We start from the raw sequence: 20,685 nt of genomic DNA on the forward strand, positions 1-20,685 counted from the left end.
ATGCAGGTGGTGGAAGTAACGGATTAAACCTACCTTATAGGGCTGGGACCATTCACTTTTCTCCCGATTCGATACTATCAGGATACTTTGGTGCCGATTTGATATGTATTATGATTTTTAAGTATTGCGATTCTACAAGTATTGCGATTTATTGCAATTTTTGTTAACTTTTTTAACACTAGACCATGGGAAAAAGTTGAATCATACACTTCTAGAGACTTTTACTTTGGAAAATATCTAAATTAATACAGTAAGAATGTTTGATTTTCAACATGTATGTAGTCACAGATGTCCTGAAGTCAAATATATCAGTCATCGTCAGGAATTATTTATTGAAAACCGGATGTAGTTACACGTGTATACTTCCGCTAACTTTGCCAAGTCTCTAGCTCTCCCATCAGCTCCGTTCTCTTTATACATCCATGGTCAGCTCCATCGGGGACGTTTGAATGCATTTATCATAAATGTCAGTATATGGGTGCTCTACAGTTGTAGCGTCGGCCAATTTGACCACAGAGATGAGAGCGACGGCCAGCTCGACCGTACGTTACCGCAATACGATAATGTTTTGTTAGCATGCAGCTTTAGCCGTGATGTCTAGCTCTGCTTTTCCTGCAATGTGTGAAACCCAAAGTGTTTCCATACTTTACTGGATGTGTAGTGTTTACCACTTTGGATTTAAACTGTGGGGGTGCAGGTCGTATCCACGCTGACCCTTGTCTCGGCTTGCTGCGGTTTGTTTTGGTCGATGGATACGGAATGTATATGACTTTACGTTACTCAGACTACCTCCGCATAGACTCAAATGAAGCAAATATATTGATTCTGGCATTAAAAAATCGATTTCAAAATCCTTTTTTCCTGCAGTCGCAGGGTGGCAGAGCTCCACGGAGCTCCCTGTCCAGAGAGGTGACACTCTATAAGGAAACATTCACTGTCCGGCCCAGCAGTTCGTGAACAGGACACAAAAATGCACAACAATGCAATCAAATGAAGGATAGCATCATTATGAGTTACGGTTAAGGTTAGCATTACCTCGGCATAGGTAGAAACAGGTTGCATCTTCCTTAAATAAGAGGCTTAGTGGCTGTCACAAAAAGCGAGAGCCAACAGAGTTTTTGTTATTTGACTTGAATCTTGTGAGATGATGTCCGTAAACTGCACAGAGTGAGTCATGTTTACCAGCCTGGCCAGCCAATCTGTGATGCTTTATAGCAGAGGATACCGATGAGATGAGACAGTCTAAAGTCCCTAATGTGGGTGGATGTGAATGCATGAGTAGAAGGTGGCGCTCTGCTCGGTTTAGGCTGATAAAAAGCTTTTCATTTTTACATGAAGATCTGTTCAGCCGTGCAGAATGCATACCACACATAAACACTGACTCAGACAGGCACAGATGCTTGCGAACACTAACAAGGCTCAACAGTTTTGAGAGGCCCTACAGGCCACCCACCAGTCATCAGCCGGGACCAAACATTTACTGAGAGTCCTGTTTCTCTGAGCGCTGCTCCGGGTATGTGGGGCTCGGCCAATCAAATCCCCGACCGCTAATTTGTTCCGCAATAATTCTCGAGGCCGGGGAGGAAACGTAAACTGTATTTGTGAGAAATAGGAGGCTCTCACTGTAAATCACTTGTCTTGTATTATAGAGGAGCTGCTCTCAGGTTACCTCGGGGTAAGCATGCGGCTCAGCCCAGCAACTGGTGCATGGCTGTTTGTTTTTTAATCAAATGCAGCAGAGTCATAAATCAGATTGTCAATTAGCATTTCCATTATTAACATTAAAAAGAACAGTGCTCTGTATTTCTCTCTTCTTGCTGAGAGCGGAGGCAGACATTGATCGTTGCGTCTTAATCAGAGTGTTGTGAGTTATTTTGTCGTCTCTCTGCTGTGTTTGCCAGGAGCAGATGGTCTCCGAGGTCCCTGTGAGATACAGGATTTAGATTCAAATCCCTAATATCATGTTTTTCTCTCTCTCTCTCTCTGTGGCAGAGCAATGTATAGCTTTAATAAAACATTCTTCTAATGAGGCTGTGAAAGAATAATGCAACAAAAGGCTGCACTGCAGGGCATTTCTGCACTATACTGTAAAATCTATCGCTGCTTTATGTTAATCATGTTATCAGTCCATAACAGCCTTGACTGGAGTTTAATAAGGAATCTATTTGCGAAAACCTCTCATTTAATTAGTTTACACATATTGTTATCCGGATATACAAAATGTCAAAGGTCAAGTCCATACTGATATATTTGCAGATTGGATTCTGTAAATGCTATTTGTATTAGTCAGTGCAGATACATTGAAAGTGATGATTACATGTTAAATAGGGTCCATCACTGCTGGAGGCTTTGCATGAATACCGAAGAGCTTGTCATCTGTAGAGAAGCATCAGTTGTTATTAACTGGGCAAAGACTACAAAATGACAAAATGATCATATTTCAGGACACATTTGTTTGCAGTCACAATTAGGGCTGTCAAAGTTAACGTGATAATAACGCTAATTTGTTTTAACGCCACTAATTTCTTTAACGCATTAACGCAACTTGCAAATTTTAGGATGTAGTGGCCTCAAACTAGAAAAGCTGAGGAATCCATTGGAACCAAACATGTCATACTTAACCAAACTTACGCTAAATTATGGCAAGGAAAAACTGGCATGGCCATTTTCAAAGGGGTCCCTTGACCTCTGACCTCAAGATATGTGAATGTAAATGGGTTCTATGGGTACCCATGAGTCTCCCCTTTACAGACATGCCCACTTTATGATAATCACATATATTTTAATGCTAAATGCAGTACCTGTGAGGGTTTCTGGACAATATTCGCCATTGTTTTGTGTTGTTAATTGATTTCAAATAATAAATATATACATACATTTCAATAAAGCAGCATATTTGTCCACTCCCATGTTGATAAGAGTATTAAATATTTGACAAATCTCACTTTAAGGTACATTTTGAACAGATAAAAAATGTGTGATTAATCACGGTTAAATATTTTGTATATTTTAGACAGCCTTAGTCACAATACATCCCCAGTTAACAATGAATGCATAGGTTCAACATGTTGACTGCCAGCGCCGCATATCACAAGCTGTGCCGGTGGGGCACCAAAACAGCCTGGTCATGGTACCGCTGCCGCAACAATTTTGGAGAGAATGGCCCCAACAGAAGTTGGGGGCAGAGAAGAGACGTATAATGAACGGAGGTTTCATTTGACAACAGTCTAATCGGCTGGCTGAGAGACGGCACTCAGCAGTCCGCTAGCTTGTTGCTCTCACTACCATCAGCTGCTCTGATTCAACCCAGTGGTGGTGTTCTGTCGGGAGATGCAGTGACTTAATGTTGTTAAGAGTAGAAGAGCTATGATGAGTAAGGAGGAGTGTATCTGTTGTGTGGGTCTAGACAAAATGTTGTTTTGTATTCATTCAACCAAACATTACAGCTGTGGTTGTTGCAGACACATCTGGCGGAGATCTGCACTACATTGAGTGCACTTTTCTAGTTTAATAATGTTTGTTCAGTTACTATTACTCTACACACACTGTGATCATTACAGTCAGTGCTGCTGTCAGGGCCTCTCCCTCAGTTACCTTACAGCCAGCGCTCTTCCAACTGCTGTGTACACTGTCTGGTATTAGAGTCCATTCCCAATCTCTGGCAGCAGCCCAAGCCAATGAGAACGCAGGGCAGTCAAAGCACCAGGAGAAAATATTTATACAATTCCACTACAATCAATCCATTGTTCCTGCCCCCAATTTAATCAGTAAGCACCCACTTCTAATTCCAGCTTCATTTGTTTCAGGCGTTCAATACTCCGCTCAGTCTGTTTTCCTTCAGTAATAGCTATAGGTAGATCTTATATACAGCCCGCAATAAAAACTCAACTTATTGTTTGTTAATACAGTTCAATACATACTCTGTTTTCTGTGATTAGCACTGATTTAAAGCTTCTGTTGATGTTTGCCTTCTCGAGTGATGCTTGGACACTGTGAAATCTCTGAAAATATTCAGAAAGTCTGCTGTCAGAAACTATTAACATTGTGCCAAAACACAGCATCCACCAAGGGCAACATGGAGAGCAAAACTAAAGAACTGGAGGACTCGTCGGCTTTTGATCTGAATAAATTCCCTGCAAGTCTCATTCATTTTCATTCTCCTTTTCAAAAACCCAATTTCTGTCTGGTGCATTTGGCCTTTACACCTTCCTCTTCAGTGAATGATTGGAGTCATGACTGCGTGAGCAATGAGAATAAATTGCACTCTTGATAGGCGATCTGAACTTGGTTTTGCCATAACTCTTTTTCTTTCTCTCCTTTAGAAATCGCTTTGTGTTTTGACGACAACTTCAAACAGATGCGGGAAGGTGATAATAACGAATATTGGGAGTTTCAACAAGGACTAAAACCCATCTGAGGAAAATGTCACACCTTCAAGCTCACATTTTTTGAGACAACAGTATGCTGTTCTACCAAAGTGAAATGAGATCAGCGTGTTTGATGAATATGAATATCAGCATATGAAAGACAATCTCCAAAAACAAAGCATATCTTTATCAAATCTGTATTAATGCTCTCTAATGCCAACACCGTCTCTCTCCACCACCAAACAGCAATTTATGCTTACTACCTCTGATTCAGCCGATTAGACTGTTGTCAGGCTATTAAATAGGCGTTATCAGTCTCTATAAGCCCCATAGATGTGGGTCAAAAGGGGCCTTCTACACCCACTAGTAGGTTTTATCATCTATTCACATGGTAGATCACCGAAAGAAGGTATAAAAGAACACAACAGCGACCTCTAGCGACCGTAGTAATTATGACACAAGCAGAAGTGGAAGTCAGGCGCTGTAGTATAGATGGTGTGAAACTCCATGGGTGTAAGTGTGCTTGTTGCCTAAACCTAAAGAAGTTGTAGTTTTGTTGCCTTAACCTAAAGAAATTGTAGTTTTGTTGCCTAAACCTAAAGAAGTTTTAGTTTATTGCCTAAACCTAAATAAGTTGTAATTTTGTTGCCTAAACCTAAAGAAGTTGTAGATTTATTGCCTAAACCTAAAGAAGTTGTAGTTTTGTTGCCTAAACCTAAATAAGTTGTAATTTTGATGCCTAAACCTAAATAAGTTGTAGCTTTGATGCCTAAACCTAAATAAGTTGTAGTTTTATTGCCTAAACCTAAAGAAGTTGTAGTTTTGTTGCCTAAACCTAAAGAAGTTGTAGATTTATTGCCTAAACCTAAAGAAGTTGTAGTTTTGTTGCCTAAACCTAAATAAGTTGTAGCTTTGATGCCTAAACCTAAATAAGTTGTAGTTTTGCTGCGTTAACCTAAAGAAGTTGTAGTTTTGTTGCCTTAACCTAAATAAGTTGTAGTTTTGCTGCGTTAACCTAAATAAGTTGTAGTTTTGTTGCCTAAACCTAAATAAGTTGTAGTTTTGTTGCCTAAACCTAAAGAAGTTGTAGTTTTATTGCCTAAACCTAAAGAAGTTGTAGATTTATTGCCTAAACCTAAAGAAGTTGTAGATTTGTTGTCTAAACCTAAATAAGTTGTAGTTTTGTTTTGTTTGTGTTGAAAACGTAACCTTTCATTCAGTTTTACATGTTAGAACGTGTTGATCTTTAGTTTCACTTTCACTTTTACAACCTAGTAGGCGTAGTAGGCCCCTAATGACCCACATCTATGGTGCTTATAGCGACTGATACGCCTATTTAATGGCCTGATAATAGTCGAACCGGATGTCTGATTCAGTACCATTATTAACTCTAACATAATCAAATTGTTTAAGAGGTCAACAGGGAGCGTTCATTCCTTCACACAAAGAATAACAATAGGCCAAAATCAATGGAAATGATCTTGTTTGTTTTCAGTCACTTGGCTCTAGAGTTGGCTCTGTCAGGCGGTTGGTCGGTCCATCACTGGTCCAGACTGGAAACATCTAAACTATGAATGGATTGACATGAAATTTGGTGCAGGCATTCATGGTTCCCAGAGGATGAATCCTAATCACGTTGCTGATAGCCGGACCTTTCCTCTAGCGCATAGACTGTATATAAGAAGTGGACGTGATGTCACTTGCTTGCATCTCGACTCATCTAACCCATCCTGGAGACTATATGCCCCAAAATGCCCGAACAGTATACTGCCCAGAACATAACACACAAAGTAAAAAAATGTAAATGTAATCCAGCTGGTTGAGTTTACTATGTTTCCATTCATGTTGCATTTCATTTCTGCATATATGGAGCACTGTAATATGAATTTCAGCATGTTAAAAATAGTCCTCTTTCTTCTCAGACTGAGGAACTTATTAAGCCGTCTGATGTTTCCTGGAAAAAGCTGTCAGCCATTTTTAAGAGCGCCAGTGACACACTCTCTCTCTGCAGAACAAGAGAGAGAGAAAGTCCTGCGGGGGGGCTCAGACTTTCATTGTAATTGGGGGGGAGTCATTCTGATGAGCACCAACTACAGAGTAAACATCAAAAGACTGCAGACAGAGAGGGTGACGGAGGACGAGGGTAAAGGTAGAAGAGAAGAAAGCAGAGGAGAGGGATAAAAGGTGAGAGGAGGGAAGAGAGCAGTGAGTGATGGAGGGACAACAATAGTATGAATGGAGGAAATGAGTCCCGGGGCCTGCTGGGTTAATGATGAGGAAGCTGAGGAACCCTGGGTAGTCCTGCTCTCTCTGATGAAACTCAAAATAGACACACAAACACATGTGCGTTACTATACTTGTGAGGACCCTTGTGGACTAATCTAACCTCTAACCGTTTACATGTCCAACATTGATCTAAGAATTGATCTAGTCTGCTCCCCTTTCAACAGCAGGTGCTTTTGATGATTTAACTGTAAATGGGAAAGCCCTTTCATACCAGTCTGCTCTCCTTAAAGCCCCCTGCAGTGTATTTTGTCATTTCTTTGATATTTACTTGAGTCATTTCCTGACTCAAGCCACACTGTTTGCCAAAAGTTGTTTGATAAATAACTTTATTTTGTGCTCAAATAAAAAAAAAAAAAGAAGGTAGTTGGTAAAATGGGAATATGACATCTGACTATAGTAGAAGCTGCAGGTCAGACGTCATCCTCCAAGCTGCAGGTGCACTCATGCTTGTTTCAATCTGAGCAGCGGCAAACTGATAAATCTGTTTATCTGTCTGTCAGTTTGTCTTTCTAGTTAGTTAGCTAGTTAGGTGTAATGAGCTAACCCAACTTGTTGCAGTAGCTAACAGGGTTTTCATTTTAGTTTTTTAGTTTCCTCCACCTTACTTTAGTGTGTTTATTTTCACCAGCTTTGTTGTTCTTTGTTTTTAGCTGCATTTCTGTTTATGTCCAAAGAGAGAGCAAAATAACCAGAGTCAAATTCCTGGTATGTGAACTCATAACTGGCCAATTAAGCTGATTCTGATCTTTATTTCAGATGCACTGATTGAGCAAATAATGAGGTGAGCTCGACTGGTCAGGAAACCGTCATTGGATGTAACACCTTGCATTCGATGTAACCTAGAAAGCGGAGGTGGACAGCCTCCAACAAACTGAATCACCACAAGAATGTTCCAGCTATTAGCTATTATGGGATCTGAAGGCGGAGGAAAGGGAAAGGAGGTAGTGTGTGTGTGTGTGTGTGTGTGTGTGTGTGTGTGTGTGTGTGTGTGTGTGAGTGAGTGAGTGAGGTGGTGGGGGCGACAAGGTTGAGAGATGAATGCAAATATTTGGTTGCTAACAGTGATCAGACGCATATGTCAGGCCATCATCAGCGGTGGGAAGAAGCCAGGAGGGGAAGCGAGCGGAGCGGATAAAAGGAGAGGATGAAGAATCAAAGAGGCCGGACGAGACTGACGGCGTGCAGCGTTCATAAAGCAGTCATCAGGTTGATAGTTTGTGTAATAGATGTCCAGCATCTGGCGTGGCCATCAACTACTGTGCAGCACTGATCAGACGGATATAGGCTGCACATGTTAGCCATGCTAACTCGAACCAATCTGTTGGACTTTCAGCATTAGTCGGTGTGCTTACGGTGCACGGATATTTGTGTCGGAATACATCATGGCTGTAGTCAGGGTCTGAAATCATCAGGACATTGGCCACTTTGGCAGACAGGGAAACCGCTAGGGATGGGAATTCCCGATTCCTTGGCATCTCATGCCTCCGTGACAATCGATTCCTCTTTGATGCTTTCCGACAGTTACGCATGCCCAATGCGTAACGGCATATGCACACTGTATCATGTTTCAGTTTATTCGGGACACGGCGGAGAGAAAAAAAGCGCTCAAAAGCATGATGCTACTAAACCTGAGGGGACGCACCGTATTTTTTCCCTGATTATGTGACACAGTGAACAACAAATCAACAGGAGGAGAGTTAGTAACGTTAGCCGTTAGCAGCAGGTGAGCAGTTCAGTCCTGCTTGGTTAAATAACAGGAGCTACTAGCGTTAACGGAGGTGCCAATGAGTTACAATTATGAGGCGTTCAAACTCTGCTCAGTAAAATGACTATTGGGTGAAGGTAAATTACAACGTTATCATGATGTGTTCAAATGTAATCTCATACAATTAAGTTTCTGGTGAGAAACTTGTTTGAAGGAGATGTTTTCACAGCAATATAAAATAGATATTTGAGAGGGAACTATGACCTGTTTAACTTCCTCGCAACTTACCAATTTTTTTTTTTTTATCAAAGCAAATATTAAAATAATCATAATCTTTTGAATGGTGTGTTTTTATGCAAATCACCACTATAGATGACAATAACAAAGTACAGTACAGTACTGTGTACAGTACCATCCCACCCCCTGAAGCTACGGTGTAATTCAAACACTGTAATTTACCATGCATATAATGTTTATGTAAATATATCACACATTGAATGACATCAGATCTAAAATGTTTGTAGCATGCAAAAACAAATACTTGCCTGCCACAGTGGCAGGAAGTGAGAAAAAAGTTCATTTCAGACCCTGACTATAGTCATAAACAGACAGCCAGTGGGAAAAATACATTGCCTGTGCAGTGCATTAGCATTTAGTATGGAACATAAACAAACAGCTACTTCCCATGAACCGCTTCAGTTGCAAGCACAGGAGGAACAACAAACTGCTGAAATGCCCTCCTTTGATCAGATCTGTTTGTTCTTACAAGCACACCAGTTATATTTGCCTCTCTAAAAGATCCTGAATCCAGCCTGATGGAAGAGATCCTCGGTTGGAGAATGATATTGACTTCCTCGTGTTGTCGAGCAAAACCTCGTCAGTCAGTGCATTGCAATTTCCATGTCCCGGCTCCACGGCAGGTACTGTATCTCTGTGTTCTCACTCACCACTTAATAATGGGAAGCAGAATAAGAAGAGGGAAAACATTCACTCTCCGACACAACGAGCCCGGCAGGCCGAACACGGAAGAGGCAATTTAGTTACACATAGCAATCTGTCATTGTGCACATTAGCAGTGCTGTCACAAGTGAGCCACGTTTGAGAGAGAGAATAAATTATCTAAAATCCCCACTTTGTATAGAGAGAGAGAGAGAGAGCAAGAAGCTGCTCGGTATTGACCAATTATTCATAAACATTTAATCAAAATGGCTATAATTTAATGGTTTGATTCTGCAAACTGTCTTTTAATTTTTTTGTCCACGTTTGCTGCTTTCAAGCGCTGCCTTTGTGTGAGAAGCCAAATGGAACCAACCATACTAAAGGAGTATTAACCCTATCTGCCGCACTCCTAGAAAAGAAGTCCAGTTGGACGATTCCACACATCACCATTTACGTCCAATGCCAACGTCCAATGCCAATGCAGGAAGTAGCGTGGCCTTTATAAAGTAAGGGTGAAAGTATGGGCTGGGTAGATGGACGTGTAGTGAATGTGACTTTCATGCAAGAGACGAGGGCTGGGACGATTCACCTAGTATCTAGTTAAAGATTAGCTTACTCGTTAGCTATAATTCACATTAAACTGAACATTTCCATTGATGGTGAGGTGAGACAAAGTGAATTGGACTTCTCTGGGAATATTAGAGTTGACGTTTCTGTCCTCATTCATCTGTACGTGTCCTTCTTGTTGGACAAGATGCATAAAATTACCGCAGCATCTGATTGAGGTTTTCTGTCAAAGTCTGTTGACGTTTTCTTTTCCTAATGGAAAGACGCTTTAAACGCTGCCATAGCCCATACCGTATTCTGTTTAGTGTTTATTACTTCATTTCCTGTCTTCTTGTATTTTGTCGATTTCTCTGTTGTCCAGCTCTTTGTGATTCTTCTGCCGTTAGCCATGAATCTAAAGTTTCCAGCTCTCCAAATATATTAAAATTAATATCAGAAAAATACTCCATGGTCTTTTTCTGATGGAGCAGCGGAAACGTCTATTTTTTTGCCACAGCTGACGTTAAATTTACCAGACTTCTTTCTGCGCATTGATACGATCGGACGTGGCAACGGTCTGTTATCTGCTATAAAGAAATAACAGACCGTAGAACACCATTATTGACCAATCAGAATTGAGTATTCAACACAGCCGTGTAATAGTGTTTAATAAAACATACTTATGCATTATAAATCAGCTATAAACCATTCATGAGAACAATGTTCATGTTGTCATATTGAGAAAAATCTCTTTTGCTGTTGTTTCTCTTTCTAAAGACAGTCTCTTTACTACACTTATAGATCCCACGCACGCTTTTAATTATGGTGGTGTGCTTGGTAAGTCATGAGTAAAAGGGTGCGTGTTTGTTTGAAGCATATTGAGGCCTTTAAACTATGTGTGTTAGCACACACACACACACACACACACACACACACACACACGCACACAAACACACACACACACAAACACACACACACACACACACACACACACACACACCATTTAGCTCCATCATTCCTTCCCAGTGCGGCTGCACTGAGTTATCTGGTCCGGCAGCTGGTACTTTGGAAACACATCGAGGATAATGGAACGTCCGATGAGACGCCGTAGCCGGGGCTGAGAGTTAGCAGACCACACCAGCTCCGCAACCGCAGCTCCGCAAAGCACTTTAGAGACCCACATCACAGAGTGGAGAGGAGAGGACGGCAGCAGCATAAGAATCAGGCCAGAAGATTGCCAGAGTGATTCCCCAGACCGGCGGAGGAAAAAGGTGGAGGTTGGAAGTAAAGGAGCTACTGTAAAAGGTGCTACTGAGAACGATATTAAACTCCTGATTACTGCAGTAGAACTGTTCAGCTCACACAGCGGGGGACCTTAGTTGTACTGAGTAGGCCTATAGATCCTATAGAGCAAAAAAGACTGAGTAGCGTGAACAAGTGCATTAAAGCGAAAGCAAGGTGGTGATTAAAATAGAAAAAGAAGCACTTAGGTTACTTTCACTGGCTGGTCTAAAGGTTAAACTAAAAGAAAAGAAAAGAACAAGACGAGATAGAAATCCCTCTTCTGGAGCAATACTGGGATACTGGGACTTATAGACACCTCTCCCAGGTTTCTGTCTGTCATGTTTATAGTAGTGCTGGGACGATACACCTATCTCCCGATTCGATACTATCACGATACTTGGGTGCCGATTCGATATGTATTACGATTCTACAAGTATTGCGATTCGATATTACGATTTATTGCGATTTTTGTTAACTTTTTTTAACACTAGACCATGGGAAAAAGTTGAATCATACGCTTCTAGGGTCTTTTATTTGGAAAATATCTAAATTAATACAGTAAAAAATTTAGATTTTCAGCATGTATGTAGTCAGAGATGTCCTGAAGTCAAATATATCAGTCATTGCCAGGTATTATTTTATAGGGGACATGTTATGTTTTATGCTTCTGGTGAATATAATCCAATCAATCTTATTTCCATAGATGTATTTTGTATATACAGTTCCCTTTGTTAACACCTTATTTTGAAAAATGGACATAGTCGCATGTGTATACTTCCTCTAACTTCTCCAAGTGCGTCAAGTCGTATCCACGCGTACGCTCCCCAACAAGAGATCTCCCATGAGCAAGCATTGTTATGCGTCAATGGCAAGAAAACACTTCCCATCAGTTGCAGCTGCTAGCGCCAGAATACAATGGAAAAAACTCTAAATTCAGATGAGAGAAGTTAGCCTTTCATTATAAAATTGATTAGTCTATAGACGAGTAGCTCAATAGTTCCCCTCCTCTCCAGCATATTGCCAATTTTCATCCCTGCAGCCATGAAAATTGTTCTGACGCACAAATCACTTCTTTCTCCAGTTAACTAAAAGAGCTCCTTTTTGTTTTTGTTGAATATTTCAGATTATTACCTCAGTTTTTGGTTCAGATTGTCAGCAGGATTACAGAAAAACTACTGGCCCGATTTTCATTAAACTTGGTGGAGGGGTGTAGCGTGGGCCAAGGAAGAAGTCATTGCATTTTGGAGAGGATCCGAATCACAGGGCGGATACACTAATTATTTTCCCCTTTCTTTAACATTACGAGGCATTTGGCCTCTCCGAGTGCCCTTCTAATTTTTTTACATATGTTTTCAAGACATCGTAGAGGGCGGCCACCTACTGCTTGAGGAATTTGTAATGAAATAAATGGTGCTACAGCTTAAGATAAATGATAACTGCTAGTCCAGCCGCACAGCAGTTTGTGAAATAGTCACGGAATTTAATGTATTGATTCGTGTGCATAGATGTAATCCACGTAAATGTGAATCGGGAAGTATAAAGAGCGCTGCATAGGGAGGAGGTCGGAGTAGATTGGCGGGTCAAAAAACACAGGACTTTCGCCCAGGAGACAGCTGTTCATGTCCCGTCTGAAACCAGAAGTCAAATTTGATTTATTTGCCACGTAACTTTCGTACTTAAATTACGGCACTTACAGAGTTATTTTAACCCAAACAACAATCTTTTCATAAATTTAACTAAGTAGTTCTGTTGCCTAAACCTAACCAAGTCGATCTATTCTTATACCTAACTAAGGAGTTTTATTTTGAAAAGACTGGGGAGCGGATATTGACACGTTGTTGTTGAAAGTCGTATTGAGCATCACAAAAAAAGGGAAATTCATGTCTGTGTACACAAATCAAATAGATTAAATTTCGTGGCTATTTCACAAACTGCCGTGAGAATGTGTTGTAACTGTAATGGTTAAAAAATGCCCTGTTTCCATTAAAAATACGTATTTGATGTGATTTTGGTCATTGTGCTATTGTATTTTTCATATCAACATTGACAGTCTGGATAAGAACTTGCTCTTTGATTTGTCTTTAAAGTCAAGTCTCGAGTCTTTGACATAAAAACATAAAAAAACAGATCACTCCCCGCTGATGGAAATACAATGTTTGAATCCCAGCACGTTTTTGTGACCTCCTGAGAGCTGCATTTCTTTTTTGGCCATTGTTGGCTAATGTGGACCGTAGAGTCAGAGCTAATTAAATTGTACAAGAGAAAATACACAAGGGGAAGCGAGGGAAAGAGGGGGGAAAAAAGGAGGAAAAGAGGAGGGTAGAAATAACACACAAAAATAGTTTTTCAGAGGAAGCAATCAGTCCTTATTATGGAGCATACCACTGTGAGACGGGGGTGGCCGAGAGTTGGACAGCAAAACTAAGGAAGGCACAGAGAGAGAGTTAGCTTTATTGTAACTTCCATAATTTCTTGTACTTTTTGTACAGTACATTATTTGTGTCAAACTAAAATCAAAAGTAATTTCTGAGAGTAAAACGTGTGTAGAATGAGTTTGGGAGGGTTTGCGTGCGACTACACCACAGGACATGTAGAGAAGAGAAACATTTGGCAAATGCCATGTTGAACGCCAACTTAGACAGGAAGTTGTTGGGGATGGCGTCTCACTTTCACCCCTTGCATCCTGACCAACAGTCAACACTGGTTTCTTTTAACCATGACCAAAATCTTGACTGTTGGGCGAAGGTAAATTACAACGTTATCATGATGTGTTCAAATGTAATCTCGTAAAATTAAGTTTTTTGGCGAGAAACGTGATTGAATCCAGATGTTTGAAGGAGAAGTTTTGACAGCAATATAAAATAGGTATTAGAGAGAGAATTATGACCTGTTTACCAAACTCTAGCTCTAAGCAGATTGCCAACATTTTTTTTCTTTAAATCAAAGTGAATATTTAAATAATCATAATCATTTGAACTCAGTCCTGATTGGATAAAAAACAGAGCTACTAACTTTAAAGGGGGTGCCATTGAGTTACAATTATGAGGCGTTCAAACTCTGCTCAGTAAAATGCTGCCAAATTACCCCAATATTTACCTCAAAATTTATTAAAAATCACTTTATTATAAACATTATTTAATAATTATATTCCGCTATAGCTGGTAATTTATTTAATACATTTCCAGGAAAAGAATACAAAGTTAATTTGAAATGATTTATTTCCTTGTCTGCTGATAAATAGATGATAATTAACAAATAACTTCTTTGAAATTTCTTTAAAATTCCCCTGAATCATGACATTAGCTACCAGGTTACATTTGTGTAGACAATAAGTCACACAATGGTGAGTTTTGTGCCTGATCAGAGGTGTCTTCTATTAGTTTTGGTTTTCCATCTCCGATGAAGAGCAGACGCTTCTCAAACCTAAGGGCCGTATTTTAAACATTATATGCTATTTCAGCATATAATTATTAAATAATGTTTATAATAAAGTGATTTTTGATAGATTGTGAGCTAAATATTGGGGTAATTTGGCATTAATTTACAAAGAAATTTCAAATAGGTTACTTGCTGATTGTCACCTAATTACCATGACATTTGCGGACCTGTAAAATGAAGGCATTTCTCAATCTGTGTTGACAAAACCTGCCTTGTCTCTCTCTCAGTGTGAGACGTGTAGCGTAGCTGTGTGTGAGCAGCTATAGGCTGTCAGCTGTGGCCTCTGGGCCATGCAGAGCTGTGGAGGAGTCTCGTCTGGCAGAGTGACCAGTATCCCCCCCCATCACCACACACACACACACACACACACCAGGTACAGCCTGCCCCGGTCCAGTCCCATCTACACAACTGTGGTTCAATTAGTACTGAAGTTGTACTTTGCTGCCAACTAACATTAACATGTGTGCACAGTGGTTCACACTCACAGACACACATGTCATTCCTGGTAAAAGTGTCCCACTGACTTGTTTTTCAGTATCCAGTATCTCAGCGAGACATTTGGAGAAGTTGCATTCTACAATTACAAATAGTAGATATTTTGAAGGCTGCATTTATTGCAGTATTTTTTGTCTTAGTACATATATATGAATTTAAAAATACAATATGCATCATTTCCCCAACAGAATGTTGTTCATGGTTGACTTGGACTCTGTATTTTGTGTTTTAATCTATTTAATTTTATTCATTTATTTTCAATTACTCATTTATTTTATTAATCTTTCTTATATATATATTGCATTACATTATATTTAGGGCAATCAAAGTTAACGCGATAATAACACGCCACTAATTTCTTCAATACATTAACTCAATCGATCTTTCTGAGGTTGTAGCGGACTCAGTTTTAAAGCTAGGAGAAGATACTGGTATCATATCAAACTAGAACACCTAATGAATCCATCGGTACCAACCATGTCATACTAGCTTTTCACGAAGGAGGTTAAATAACACTCCAAACTTGCGCTAAATTTTGTCAAGGAAAAACAGCCATGGCCTTTTTCAAAGGGGTCCCTTGACCTCTGACCTCCAGATATGTGAATGTAAATGGGTTCTATGGGTACCCACGAGTCTCCCCTTTACAGACATGCCCACTTTATGATAATCACATGCAGTTTGGGGCAAGTCATAGTCAAGTCAGCACACTGACACACTGACAGCTGTTGTTGCCTGTTGGGCTGCAGTTTGCCATGTTATGATGTGAGCATATTGTTTTATGCTAAATGCAGTACCTGTGAGGGGTTCTGGACAATATCTGTCATTGTTTTGTGTTGTTAATTGATTTCCAATGATAAATATATACATACATTTGTATAAAGTAGCCATATTTGAATATTATATACTTGGCAAAATCTCCCTTTAAGTTACATTTTGAACAGATAAAAAATGTGCAATTAATTTAAGATTAACTATGGACAAAAAATCGCGATTAAATATTTGAATAGATTGACAGCCCTTATTATATTATGTTATATTTATACAGATATTTACCTCCGCCAAGGAGGTTATATTTTCAGTTTGGTTTGTTTGTCCGTCAGCCAAGATTACGGTAAAACTAAGAGCCCAATTTGTATGAAACTTGGTGGCAGGGTGAAGCATGGGCAGAGGAAGAACCCTGAATCACGTGTGGATACACAAATTATTTTTCTTATGGAAACAGCCTTGGCAGCAGTCTGCCCTCTCCGAGTGCCATTCTAGTTATTTATGTATTTATTAATCCGTATGTCCTCAGTAATATTGAGATCCCTGCTAATCACACAAGCCTGTGGCGGTTCAATTCTCTGTGCCACACTAAAAATAAACGCACTAAAGCATCACATACATTCATTCAGTATGTTATTAAGTTATTTCATCATACTTTTACTTAATATCACTGAAGGCACAGCGAGCAACCTCAGCCTCCACCTGAGTGATCTCGTGGTTATTTTAAAGTACAACTGCTGGAAAAAATGCATCAAATGAGAAAAGCTTTGCATTAGCTCAGGTCTCTTTCTGGCAGATGAAGAACCTTTAGTATGTATTTAAAATGTAATTACTATAACTCCCATGGGGTTGGAGGGGAACCGCCAGGACGCCATTCACGGAAAGAAATTAATATCAGTTTTTCCCCCATAGGTACATCATGTATTTGTCAGAGTAATTACACTCCCTGAGCAAAGATATGAATTAATTAAAGTCATTTGAAGGAAATTCATGTTTTGGCCATCTGGGAACAGTCACGAACCGTACTCCCAACCAACCACGTCTTTTAACCTCACGCAGCAACACTGAAAGAGATTTCACAGAGGACTATATTTAGTAGAGTTTTCCATTAAACACTGCATAATGATTCTTCTTAAATGGAACCGGATACCTCGGTTCATCACTCCGTGTGCCGAATGTGTCAGCGCCAAAAGGTCTACTTCTGAGAAAGTGACATTAAGGAAAATAAACTTTGGATGAATTAGAAACAGAGCTCATAGACAGATGGAGCAGCTTTTGAATGATGATGTGTTGTTAGGAGGCTGTGTGAGGTTGATGTAAGCCACTGTAATGTGGGATTATGTAGAGTCAAAAGCTACCATCCATCAGACATACCTTCTCCTGAATTACTCTCCTCACTTCATACCGCAAATCCTACATTTTTTGTACCATTCGGTAAAGTAGTCTACTGCCTGGGGCCCCTAATAGGTCTGGACACTAAACATTATGATGCTTTGAGTTACTTTCCATGCCATGCCAAATATTGACCTATACAACATGGAATTTCAAGACATATATCAACATCATCAGAAAAAAACAATACATCTTCCAGTAACACAAACTTTCAATTAGGGATGCACCAATACCCGATACCAGTATCGGGTATCGGGTCCGATACTGTGCTCATGTACTCGTACTAACAAAACGGCTCCGATACAACGGCGCCGCTACCACTTTACGGCAGCGTGACGTTAACCTCTCGTCACCATCTTTCAAGTCCTATCGCACGCGCTCACGCTCCACCTCCCCAACGGTGCGGGCGAGACGGTCCGGTGGTGCGCCAACCCCGCGGGGCCGGGATCCCGCTTTAGTCGGCACATGCCAGCCCTCACTTTCATCGTCACAGGGTTTTGCTTGCACCCTCTGACTCGCGCGTGCGTTAGACTCCTTCGTCCGTGTTTCAGGACGGGTCGGGTGGGTTGCCGACATCGCAGCAGACCTCTGGCGCCTTTTAAGTGGGCTGAGCCCCGCCCTGGGGGCACGACGCGGTTGGGGTGCACTAGGACAGTCCGCCCCGGTCGACAGTCGCACCGGGAGCAGGGGGGACTGTCCCTCCCCGTCGGGGATTTCTGATTTATAACTAGAAGAACTTGTCACACAGTGCTGAGCTCTCAAATCATCATCTCACCATCATCTCAAATTAATCTCCAGGTTCCCAGCTTTCAGATGATGTACACCACTTCTATGTGACATCTACTGTTGACCTGCTATCTCCCCCTAAAGACCTCCTGTACCCCGCTAAAAAAGAGACAAAAACGGGTCTATTGTGGGTCTCAGAGGGTTAAACTGTGGCTGGACTGGACTTAATACTTCTCCCTGTCCACCACTGTATATTGCATAGTTTTTTCTAAAAAAGTGCCAACATTTTATCATCACCCTCTGATCCACAGTAACAACAGAAAACAAATAAACTGTCTTAACAGATGGGTGGGGGGGGGGTTCTGCAAGCCGAGCCAACCAATCTGCTAAAACACTCAACGGGTCGTCATGTCGCAGAGTCAGTCGCTGAGCGAGGTTCTCCTGCCTTCAGAGCGTCCAGTGGTAAACACAACAGCCCGTAACCATGGTTTCTGGAAAAGGTAGCGGAGCGGCCAGATCAGGTGGATGTGTTACAGGGAGAGTTAATGTGGAGATGGAAACAGACCCAGGTGGAGCTCCCAGGTGTAAAGACTACTGTAGCCCAGTTCTGTGACATCAATGATGAAGTGTCCCAGATGCAGTCCACGCTCCCGCTCTGCTCCACAATGCACATCAAATACAGAAACTATTATTTACTTTAGATTAGATTAGATTTAGGTATAACTTTAGATATTTATTCAGACCTCGTAATAATGATTTAAATGTGTTGTACTGATATGAGAGTGTGAGATAAATGAATTTCATTAATGTTTTTATTCAATTCATGTAAAGACAGTTGATCCACGACTGCTGTTCAGAGATGGATGGATGGATTTGGTACACCGAGCAAATAGTTTGTCATATTTGGTCGACCCAAATTGATATTAATGAGGTGGAAAAACTATGAGAAACACGTCTCAACGGTCAGCCAACAAAAGTCATATCATCTGCATATGTGTGTAAACCACAGTTGTTGTTTTGAATTGGAATGTATTGACAAAACAGTGTGTAATAGATAATATATATCTTATCCTATCTTCTAGGGCTAGGACAATTCACCTATCTCCCGATTCGATATAATCATGATACTTGGGTGCCGATTTGATATGTATTTCTTTTGATATTGCGATTTATTGAGATTTTTGTTAACTTCTTTAACAGTAGACCATGGAGAGAAGTTGAATCATACACTCCTAGAGACTTTTACTTTGGAAAATATCCAAATTAATACGGTAAGAATGTTTCATTTTTAGCATGTATGTAGTCAGAGATGTCCTAAAGTTAAATATATCAGGATCACTGTCAGGAATTATTTATTAAATTTTTTCCAGCAGCAACATTTCCCTCAAAAACTAGTGGAATTTTCTTTTTAATGTATATGGGACATGTAATGTTTTATACTTCTGGTGAATATAATCCAATCAATCTTATTCCTATATATGTATTTTTATATATACAGTTCCTTTTGTTAACACCTTATTTTGAAAAATGGACATAGTCCCACATGTATACCTCTGCTAACTTCTCCAAATCTGTCGCTAGCTCTCCGTTTGAATGCATTTAACATAAATGTCAGTATATGGGTAATCTACATTTGAAGCGTCGGCCCATTTGACCACCGAGATGAGAGTGATCCACCGCCACGTTACCGCAATACGATAACGTTTCCTGTCCATGACAGAGTTAGCATGCAGCTTTAACCGTGATGTCTAGCTCTGCTTTTCCTGCAATGTGTGAAACCCAAAGTGTTTCCATACTTTACTGGATGTGTAGTGTTTACCACGCTGGATTTAACATGTGAGGGTGCAGGTCGTATCCATGTGGACTCTCCGCAGTTTTATACTTTGTCGTTTCGGCTCACTGCAGCCGGCTTGTTTGTTTTGGTTTTTAAAACGGATATGACGTAACATTACTCAGACTGCAACAATGAAAGCAGTAACTTCCTTCTACTTCTGCATAGACTCTTGAATTTGTGATACATAGTTGAATCGATATTTTTCCCCAAACCCTAGTAATTATAGTATCAAACAAATCAGAATTGGGCAGATCAGACTTTTAAAAGATAAGATAATTGCAGTTGGTGCGTCTCTAGTTTACTGGATCTGTTGATCAAACAGACACATTCTGTTCCAGCCTCACTGTGAGATCCACAGTGACAGCACAGGAGTACTTTCACATGACAAACTGTGTGACGCAGCTGTAAAATGACAGCTAAATCGATCATTAAAGCAGTTCCAGCGGTATTACAGCTATAATCCAGAGGACAGACAATCCTGCATGTTGCCACGGGGACACATCTGCAGAGAGGACAGACAGGCTTCCTCACTGCACGTCAGAGAGAGAGTGAATCAAACCCAGAGTCAACTGACTTTGTTTTCTCCTCCTGCTGCTCACGAAACACACCTCATTCATCTCCATCACACGTTGTCTCAGCACCCACTGGGTGACATGCTGGGCTGATGGAGGTGAGACACACATGCGTCTCTCTTTCTCTTTGTGCCTGTGTGTTTGTGTGTGGAATTTTACTCGGTAACACTTCATTTTACAGGTCCGTAAATGTCATGGTAATTAGGTGATAATTAGCAAGTAACCTATTTTAAGTCTAACTGACATCACATTCAGGGTTTCCGCCAGAAAAGTTGTTAAGACCGGCGGCCCAGTGTCTGCTGAGGAGCAAAAGTCAGCTTGTCACTAAAATGAGAA

At 40.5% G+C, this 20,685-nt stretch overlaps 1 protein-coding gene across 1 annotated transcript in view; it reads right to left on the bottom strand.

The window, feature by feature from the left end:
• LOC119474736 (ADAMTS-like protein 3) overlaps positions 1-20,685 on the bottom strand; it is a 135,743-nt gene that overhangs the window by 63,511 nt on the left and 51,547 nt on the right. The gene's annotated exons all lie outside the window — the stretch shown is intronic.

Source organism: Sebastes umbrosus, chromosome 2 (genome assembly GCF_015220745.1).
Source record: "Sebastes umbrosus isolate fSebUmb1 chromosome 2, fSebUmb1.pri, whole genome shotgun sequence".
NCBI lineage: Eukaryota > Metazoa > Chordata > Actinopteri > Perciformes > Sebastidae > Sebastes > Sebastes umbrosus.